Raw genomic sequence first — 10256 nt, 5'->3', positions numbered from 1 at the left:
ATCGATAATATTACAATTAAAATTTTTTAAAAAATTGTTCAATATATAGTAATAAAACTGGGTAGGGGGTGCAAAACGGGGCAACTTGAGAAAAGAATGTCAATAGTGTCCACAGGTCTATTTTGTTCCTTGTAATTTTAATTTAATGAAATTAAAATTTAATGGTGCCCGTTTTGCCTCATGGCTCATATTGCCTTTTTCCCCTATGTGGATTTTTGATGATTTTTTTATTTAACATTTGTTGGTGCAATGAGATAGAATATATGTAAATTCGAGGTAAAAATGGATTTCAGTAGATGGTTAACAAAAGTTTTTAAAACATGTGATGGTAATTATAGTAATAACAGTTTTAGAAATTTAGGACTTGTATAAGCTATGAAGTGATAGACTTAGGGTCGAGGATCAGTGTTGTTGGGAAAGTTTGCGATACCGTTAGGTTTTCATAGTAGGGGGTGCCCCTCTTTTCGTTCAATGGGGGTTGGCTCAACGACCCTATAGAATTTTCTCGAACAGTCATAGATGCACGTAGATCGTCGATGCGCACCCTTCAAATGTTACAGATCTTGTAGATATTCGACGTATAGTTTTTTTTCTATTAATATTATTAAATTATATAATTTAATATAAAACCCATTTAAACAAAACGTAAAATTTTTTATTCTTTTTAATGAGAAAACTTAATACTCATTTCTTTTTTTAAAAATCCCATATTTATAAAAAAAAAAATTTAGATAAGTGCATACTTCAATTCCTCATGATACAATGAAAATAAAAGTCGAAATGAAATAATAAAAAACATATATTTCTACTTACTTTGGTTATGGATAAACTATATGTGAATAAAATATCTATCAGCCAGTAAACTACATACTTGGAATTAGAATAGAAAAAGCTCATAACTGGAATTTAAATTGAAAATCAATTCTGTGTAAGACGTTCTAAAAATAAAGAACATGTACAACTATACACGTATTAAGAATGATATACGACAGCGGTGTCTTTTGAGTACTTTTTGCCAACGGTATATATTAGGTCTCATTCTTACAGAGATCATCCATTCTTTACTTCGATTGTATTCAACAAATATATAACGCTGAAATAAAGTTGAATCTTATTTAGCGATTAGAAATGAATCGTTTTCTATCCTAATGAAGCGTTATTCTATCTGCTAAACATAAATTGGTTTGACATTATTTGGCTTGTTTCAACGGGCTAAACTTTATATAGGCATTTAAACTTGCAGTTTGTATGTGCAAACTTGCAGGTAATAAGAAAAATATAAATGAAAATCTGGAAAACGGTTGACCCAATGAGCTAGCCTCGAAACTTTCCGCTGTTTTCAAGCTCTAAGAGCTCGACAACTTCTTTTAATATATTCGTATTTTTGAGCTCTTCAAGCTTCGACAAGCCGTTTTTTCTATTTTTGCTTACGATTTTGCCTAATGAAATCAATGAATTCTGACAAAAATCAATAAATGTTATTAAAATAGAAAGGTTAATGAGTTTTGAATCAGATCAGAGCGTTAATAGATAAAATATTCAAGAAAAGTGTAAAAAATGGTGATTTTTTTTACATTTTTTCAATAACTAGAATTCTAGTCATTAGGTGAGGGTTTTTGCGCGCTCACGCGCGCCCATTATCGTTGACCTCTTGTAATGTTTTGATAACTATCTTCCATGCACCCCTTATGAAAAAGTCATTATTAAAAATATTCATCATGGATGCCTATTGTCTCTAGTAGCCACTATTATGATTCACTATCCCCATAGCAACCGTTGCCATGACAACAATCTCCATAACAACCGTTGCTATGGCATCAGTCTTCATAGAAACCGTTACCATGACAGCAGTGTCCATAGCAACCGTTGCTATGGTAACAGTATCCATAGCAAACGTTGCGACCATCTCCATAGTGACCGTTGCCATGACGATTACAAGCGGTGACATAACACCAACTTTTTTTAAGATAGATATTACCTAAACTAACAATATGATAGCAATAAAATCTGTAGTGATTAAAAAAGGCTATAAAATGGCAGACACGGTTCAATTTTAGGTACATTTGATACATTATCTAGTGAGTTATCATGGAAAAATGTGGACAATTGTTATTTTTTTAATATTTTATCGTCGATATCTTTTGAACTAATTGACCGATTTTGACGTTTGAGGTGGCATTCAACGCAGCTTATAGAGTTTTGGAATTGATTAGAACTAAAAAATAAAGCAACTAAAATTATAGAAACTTTTTATATTGATTAATAAGACAGTAATACACGAATTACTGAATCGGTTTAGGAAAGTAATGATTACTTTTTCTAAATTTATCATAAAAAAAAAAGGCGGGAATTCCCTCATGACGCTACGGATAAAAAGTTAAAAAAAAATTATTGAAACATTGAGCTAAATTGTGAAATTTAAAGGTAGTTAGACGAGCTTTCAGATGCATCAAACAAAAAAGAGTAGGTATTTTCGGATTTTAAGTTACATCCAGACAAATCTTGAAGAGCTCAAAAAAAAAAATGCATTCAAGAGTATTTTCAAGTTGTGAGAAATCGAAATTGTATCCACAATAATGTTTTTAAGCTCAAGATGCTTAAAGAGCTCGAAAACAGCAGGAAGTTTTTTGGAGCTGGCCCGTAGGGTCAATCGTTGTCTAGATTTTTTTTTTTCAATTCTTTTGTTAATTGTTTTCTTAAGTAGAAACATTCTTCTTGTAAACAATATCTTTAGTCTCCACGAACTAAATGATGCGCGCATGTCCGTTGGGTGTACCACTTCTACCACGTTGAGATTCTGGACCTCATTCGTTTATTTTCATTTTTATTATACAATTTATATGTAATATTCTAATAATCAAGTTAATTGTTGAAATTATATGATAAAAATAAAAATAAAATGTATTTTACCGAAGATGACGTCGGAATTCAAGATCATCATAAGCTGGATTAATATTTTCCACACATCCGTCAATGCAAGTTATTGTTCTACGTTGTCCTAGAGCATTAATGGCTGGCGGAAATTCTTCATCTTCATCTTCTTCTTCTGAGGAAACCATATTTTATCACAATATTCATTAGAAATATCATCGGATACACTATGAAAACAATTCAATTTTTAATAAAAATCAATTAATCAGGTGATCGACTGATGACGCTTAAATAAATTAAAAAAATACGTTAAACTCAAATGTTTTAAATTTGTAAAATATTTAAAAATGGCGCCGCTACTACGCTGCACTGTGTGCAGTGTGCTGCTGAGCCGTGGCGCTGCGCTACACTACAGCTGCTCGCAGTGCATGTCGGAATGCACCCGAAAATTTTACTTTCAACGCGGCAAAATAGTATAATTTCCAAAATTTTTTTATTTTCGAATCTCTTAATTATTTTAAATTCTGCTTGACCGATCGATCTTAAATCCACAGGAAAGTTGCACTGCTAACAAGCTTTTTCAATTGCAGCAAGGACCATTCAAATCGGTTAATGAGTTTAAAAGTAATAGAGGGTTTAAACTCATACCCATCCATCCAGCCATACACACACACACACGCACACGCGTGCGCGCACACACATACACTCGGGCATCATTCTAAAAATTGTCATAATAGCCTTTTAGGGCCTCAAAACGTCAACATTTGGTGAAAATCGTTTTTCAAAAATCGACTATCGTAGCGGAAAGTTAAAAAAATTCTTTAAATTTTCAAAAACATGTAAATGAAGATATAGAGCTTTCAACATTAGTATATAGGAAAATGTAATTAATATATTGTGATAGTACACGCAAACACGCGTGTTAACATGTGCTTCGACGAAAACATATAATCAATGGAAATACTCAGTAGTGTGTTAGATTTTATTTAGATTTATGACTTCTATAAGCTGTTATAGAAAAATATGGAATTTCTGTTTAACAAATTGTTAGCTAGATGTTATAAAAATGGAATGTTTTCTATATATTTTAGGGGTGTACAGATAATTGGAACTTACGACTATTTTAGTGTCGTAATTTTAAATTCGAAAAATCTGAACTAATCGTAAAAATTATTGTTAAAAATGTCTTATAATTCATCAGAAGTTAGCTAAAAATTTTATGGTCAAAGTTCGAATCGGAAACGAATAATACAAAAACTCAAAGATAACTCGAAAACTCACGAATTTTTGAAATATGATTGTTGGGATATTAAGTTAAAAGGGTTACAGATCTGATCATTAGGTCATAACATATTTTATAAAATCACAAAAATTGATAATTTGACAGGTTTTTTGTTGATTTCTCATCTATTTGTATTCGTTAAGGATAAGTTTACTTGAGTGAAGACAAAATGTCGAAAGAGTCGTGTTCTTCTTTTAATATAAATCTTTTTCCCTCATATTTATATAAGATAGATATTTGCTTGGCTTCAAGCAATTTGTTTCAAACTAAATAAATACTTTAAACTGTGTAAGTTTCGCTGAATTATTCGAGGGTGAAGATGGCATTTAAAAAATTTGATGTGTTATAAATAGGTTATCCAGAATCTAATAGGTGGATTATGTAGATTTGAATCGGAACAAGTTTTATACAGATCTATTAAAGTAATTATAAATTCGATTTCACTTTGCATTTTGATTGTTGAAGCCGATTTCATATCTAGAGAAACTAGGTGAATTTAAAAAAAAATCCATGCTGGCCCCAAAACTTCCCACTGTTTTCGAGCTCTTTGTGCTGAAAAAATTGAAAATTTTCAAAAAAAAAAGGGAAGTTATTGGTTTCGGTTCGATTTTTGAGAACTAAGTTTTCAACAGACCTCGACGTTTCAAGGTCCTAGGAAGCTACTCTGACTGATTTTGAGATGATGTCCGAGTATATGCATGTGTGTACGCAACGCTAAAAAAAAATGCTCACTATTACCATCTTGCAATGGGGAATGACTACCATCTGTGTGTCATAATCATTATCACGCATTTATGTTAACTATTCGTTACTCGTATAATAATATTTGCTATTGCTCATAGTAATAGTTTCCATTTAGATAGTACTATTTCTGATGTCTGAAAAATTTTTTAATTTTGCCTTCTGAGATAGTAATGATTATCATCTCGGATAAGAATGCTTACCATCTCCGATAAAAAAAGTTAACAAAAAAGAATGAGAACCATTCAAATGTAAAGATGGGAATAGTTACTTAGTTAAGATAGGAAGTATTGCCACTTTTTTCAGCGTATACGTACGTATGCGTATGTAAATATTATATAACTTTTGAACGAATGAACCGATTAGGCTTTTTGAGGTGGTGTTTAAAACGGCTCGTTAATTCCAACAATTTATGAGAAATTGAACATAATCAGTACAGTCAATTCGAAAATATTCCAAATATGTAATGTACATGATGGATTGATTCCAAAATCCTATCATCTCTAAAACTTTATAAGCCGCGTTGAATGCCACCTCAACTATCAAAATCGGGTCATTTGTTAAAAAAAATCGTTCTCGAGCGAATTTCGAAAAAGTATTTTTTTCTAATAAAATCCAAATCGTTGAACTACTTGATAACAGTTTTTTGTAATGTTAATAGTTAAAAAAACTGCGTCGAGTGTCACCTTGAACGTAAAAATCGGTTCATTATTTCAAAAGATATTGCTAATATCAAATAAAGAAAAAACGATTTACATCATTATTTTTCTTCGTTATTGTTTATTACTTGAATTTTCGCGATGGAAGGTACGACATCACTATTTTAGAGCTTGAAGAGCTCAAAAATGCATTAATAATATTATTTTCGAGCTCAAGAGCTCGAAAATAACGGAAAGTTTTGGGGTTGGCCCGTAGGGTCAGGCAGTTTTCATTTTTAAAGCATGGTGGCCACATTTCTGGGAAACCTGGAAATGTTAGGGAATCATAAATGCTACGTAGTTTTAAATAATTAACAAATAATTTTTCTAATTAAACTAAACATCTGTGTGGTCATTGAAATTCGTTTTAAGTTTTTAATTTTTCAATTGATTAATCAAAAGAATTATTCGATCACTATTTTTGGAGAGAAAAAAAAAATATTAAAAAGTTGCAGTTAGTGATTTACAAAATGGCGTGCTGATCCTAAATAAAACTATGGTTTGTGCACGCAATGAGGGGTGATCATTCCATTAAGTGACCCACAGAGCTATCCTTATTCTCGGAGGGTTCATTCCAGCAATATTTCTCCGGCGATGAAGAAGCAAACTAGTGCAAGGAATAGGAAATCTCTGGAAAAACAGAGACAATCAGATAAATTCTACTTTGAGTTGTTAGTAAGGACATCTAGCTATATTCGCTACACTTTTATCATACAAGTAGATATTAACTTCATACCTGTCGTTGAACATATCAACTTCGACCTGCGTCGGCAAAGTAGTTTTTCTACTGACAATATTTATTATTGCTCTCGATCTCTCTGTCTATATGCATATATATATACATATATATATATATATATATATATATATATATATATATATATATATATATATATATATATATATATATATATATATATATATATATATATATATATATATACAGGGTGATTCAGAATTACCTTCACAGCGGGAAAACTTGAATAGAGGAGACGATTCTAAGCATAAAGTTCCTTAGCCATTTTTCAAAATTCTCAATAGTTTTTGAGTTATTTAAAATCTAAATTGACCAATCAACGACATGCTTTGAGATTTAAAAAAAATTAAAAAGAATAATGAATAAGTTTGGCAACGCCGCAACAGTAAACTTCAAGTTATACACTATTTATTTAATTTAAAAAGTTCGATTTGTCACAGAAGAGAAACAAAACACACAATTACAACATAGAATATATTCGTATATTTTGTTTTATCTTTTCTCTTTTTATAGAAAGAATTATTAATGGAAAATAATGCTTTTATTGAAAATGAAGCTTTTGGAAATTCGAAAAAAAAAAAAAAATTACAGATTTTTAATTATATGATGAGCAACCCAGATTAAAAAAAGAAATTTGAAAACTAATTGAATTGTGTTTTACCAGAATGAAAGCAATTTCAAATAGACAAATATATAGATATACACATCATTTTAAAATCTTTTATTTCGCTTGCTCTGTCTCGCTCAAGACTTTGCTAAGCGCTCATTGCACGTCATACTAAACATATTTGTAAAGATCTCGCGGATTGTCTTGTGAAACATGTTCCAAGTGATCTTTCTCGGCGATTAGCTATCTGACTATCTCGCTAATGGTCTTGCTGGTGATCTTTCTTAGAATTTTTCTGGTGATCTTGCTGACCATCTGGCTGATGGTCTCCTGGTGGTCTTGCTGACCATCTTGCTGGTGGTCTTGCTGGTGATCTTGCTGGTGGTCTTGCTGGTGGTCTTGCTGAAGGTCTTGCTGATGGTCTTGCTGAAGGTCTTGCTGGTGGTCTTGCTGGTGATCTGTCTTGTGGTCCTGCTGGTGATCTATCTGGTGGTCCTGCTGGTGGTCTTGCTGAAGGTCTTGCTGAAGGTTTCGCTGGTGATCTTGCTGATGGTCTTGCTGATGGTCTTGCTGGTGGTCTTGCTGATGGTCTTGCTGGTGGTCTTGCTGAAGGTCTTGCTGGTGGTCTTGCGGGTGGTCTCGCTGGTGATCTTGCGGGTGGTCTCGCTGGTGATCTTGCTGATGGTCTTGCTGGTGGTCTTGCTGGTGGTCTCGCTGGTGATCTTTCTTGTGGTCCTGCTGGTGATCTATCTGGTGGTCCTGCTGGTGGTCTTGCTAACCATCTAGCAAGACCATCAGCAAGACCACCAGCAAGACCACCAGCAAGACCATCAGCAAGACCTTCAGCAAGATCACCAGCGAAACCTTCAGCAAGACCTTCAGCAAGACCTTCAGCAAGACCACCAGCAGGACCACCAGATAGATCACCAGCAGGACCACAAGACAGATCACCAGCGAGACCACCAGCAAGACCTTCAGCAAGACCACCAGCAAGACCATCAGCAAGACCTTCAGCAAGACCACCCGCAAGACCATCAGCAAGATCACCAGCGAGACCACCCGCAAGATCACCAGCGAGACCACCCGCAAGACCACCAGCAAGACCTTCAGCAAGACCATCAGCAAGACCACCAGCAAGACCATCAGCAAGACCATCAGCAAGATCACCAGCGAAACCTTCAGCAAGACCTTCAGCAAGACCTTCAGCAAGACCACCAGCAGGACCACCAGATAGATCACCAGCAGGACCACAAGACAGATCACCAGCAAGACCACCAGCAAGACCTTCAGCAAGACCACCAGCAAGACCATCAGCAAGACCTTCAGCAAGACCACCAGCAAGACCACCAGCAAGATCACCAGCAAGACCACCAGCAAGATGGTCAGCAAGACCACCAGGAGACCATCAGTCAGATGGTCAGCAAGATCACCAGCAAAATTCTAAGAAAGATCACCAGCAAGACCATTAGCGAGATAGTCAGATAGCTAATCACCGAGAAAGATCACTTGGAACATGTTTCACAAGACAATCCGCGAGATCTTTACAAATATGTTTAGTATGACGTGCAATGAGCGCTTAGCAAAGTCTTGAGCGAGACAGAGCAAGCGAAATAAAAGATTTTAAAATGATGTGTATATCTATATATTTGTCTATTTGAAATTGCTTTCATTCTGGTAAAACACAATTCAATTAGTTTTCAAATTTCTTTTTTTAATCTGGGTTGCTCATCATATAATTAAAAATCTGTAATTTTTTTTTTTTTTTCGAATTTCCAAAAGCTTCATTTTCAATAAAAGCATTATTTTCCATTAATAATTCTTTCTATAAAAAGAGAAAAGATAAAACAAAATATACGAATATATTCTATGTTGTAATTGTGTGTTTTGTTTCTCTTCTGTGACAAATCGAACTTTTTAAATTAAATAAATAGTGTATAACTTGAAGTTTACTGTTGCGGCGTTGCCAAACTTATTCATTATTCTTTTTAATTTTTTTTAAATCTCAAAGCATGTCGTTGATTGGTCAATTTAGATTTTAAATAACTCAAAAACTATTGAGAATTTTGAAAAATGGCTAAGGAACTTTATGCTTAGAATCGTCTCCTCTATTCAAGTTTTCCCGCTGTGAAGGTAATTCTGAATCACCCTGTATATATATATATATATATATATATTAGGGTGATCCAAAAAATAAAAAAATTTTTTTTTTTTCTCGAAAACAGGTTCAAAAGTTTCATTTAGATAAAAAAAGACGCCTGTGAAAATTAGAGCTCTTAATATTAACATCAAGAGGTTCCTCATCGCACTTTTCTATTTTCCATAAGAATAACTTGGAAAAAATTTTTTTTACGTCTTCTGATTTTTTACGTAGCTAACGATGTGTCATAGGAATAATTGGCAGACATAGTTTTGTAGGTAATTGAATGCTCTACAAAAAAAGTTTCTTATCATTTTTTGATAAATCTATTTGTTCAAAAGTTATTTAAGGTTGAAGTCAAATTCATATTTAATTTTGAGGTCTTTTCACTTTTCCGGCGAAACTATCAGACCTATTACAAAATATCAAGGGACTTTTTTTGTAGACAATTTTATTCCTTACAAGTTATTTCCAATAAAGTTTTTTTGAATTTCGCATTGTTTTCTAGTTGTTTTAATTTTAATGGAAATTGAATTTCTATCAGATCTTCATCTGATAGAAATTCGATTTTCGAAAATCGGACCGAAACCAATAACTTCCCGAAGTTTCGAAAATTTTCAATTTTCTTAGCGAGAAGTTAAAAAAAATTCTTTTCCATAATCTAGATATATGAGTTTGTTATAATTTACGAATTTTCTCTTCAGTAAAATTTTTTCTTAGAAAAAAAAGAGTAAGGTAAGAGACCCAGTACCCGATCAGGGAACTAGTACCTGATCACTCATGTATTTGTATATCTATATTTACTATTACATGGGGTGATCGAGTACTAATTCCCGGATCGGGTACTAGGTCTTTTACCTTACTCGGGATAAAATGAAGAACTTCGAAAGTTTTAAAAAATCATTTTTTTTTACTCAACACAACAAAAATAAAATTTATTATGTGAAATACACGAGGAATAAAAGTTGTTTCTTATCAAAATTATGATTTTTGCTGTGAGGATAGGGCCCTCCTGCCACGAATATATTGTTTCATTAATATATTGATACAAAATTAGAGGTTTGTTTAACCTGCATTGAGTTGAAGGATGCAGCGTTTTTTTAAGACAAAAAAGATTTTGAACAAATTTTCAAAAAAGATATTTTAGAGACAGACCACCTGTC

Source organism: Microplitis mediator, chromosome 2, assembly GCF_029852145.1.
Source record: "Microplitis mediator isolate UGA2020A chromosome 2, iyMicMedi2.1, whole genome shotgun sequence".
In the NCBI taxonomy this organism is placed as follows: domain Eukaryota; kingdom Metazoa; phylum Arthropoda; class Insecta; order Hymenoptera; family Braconidae; genus Microplitis; species Microplitis mediator.
This window is presented reverse-complemented; position numbering follows the sequence as displayed.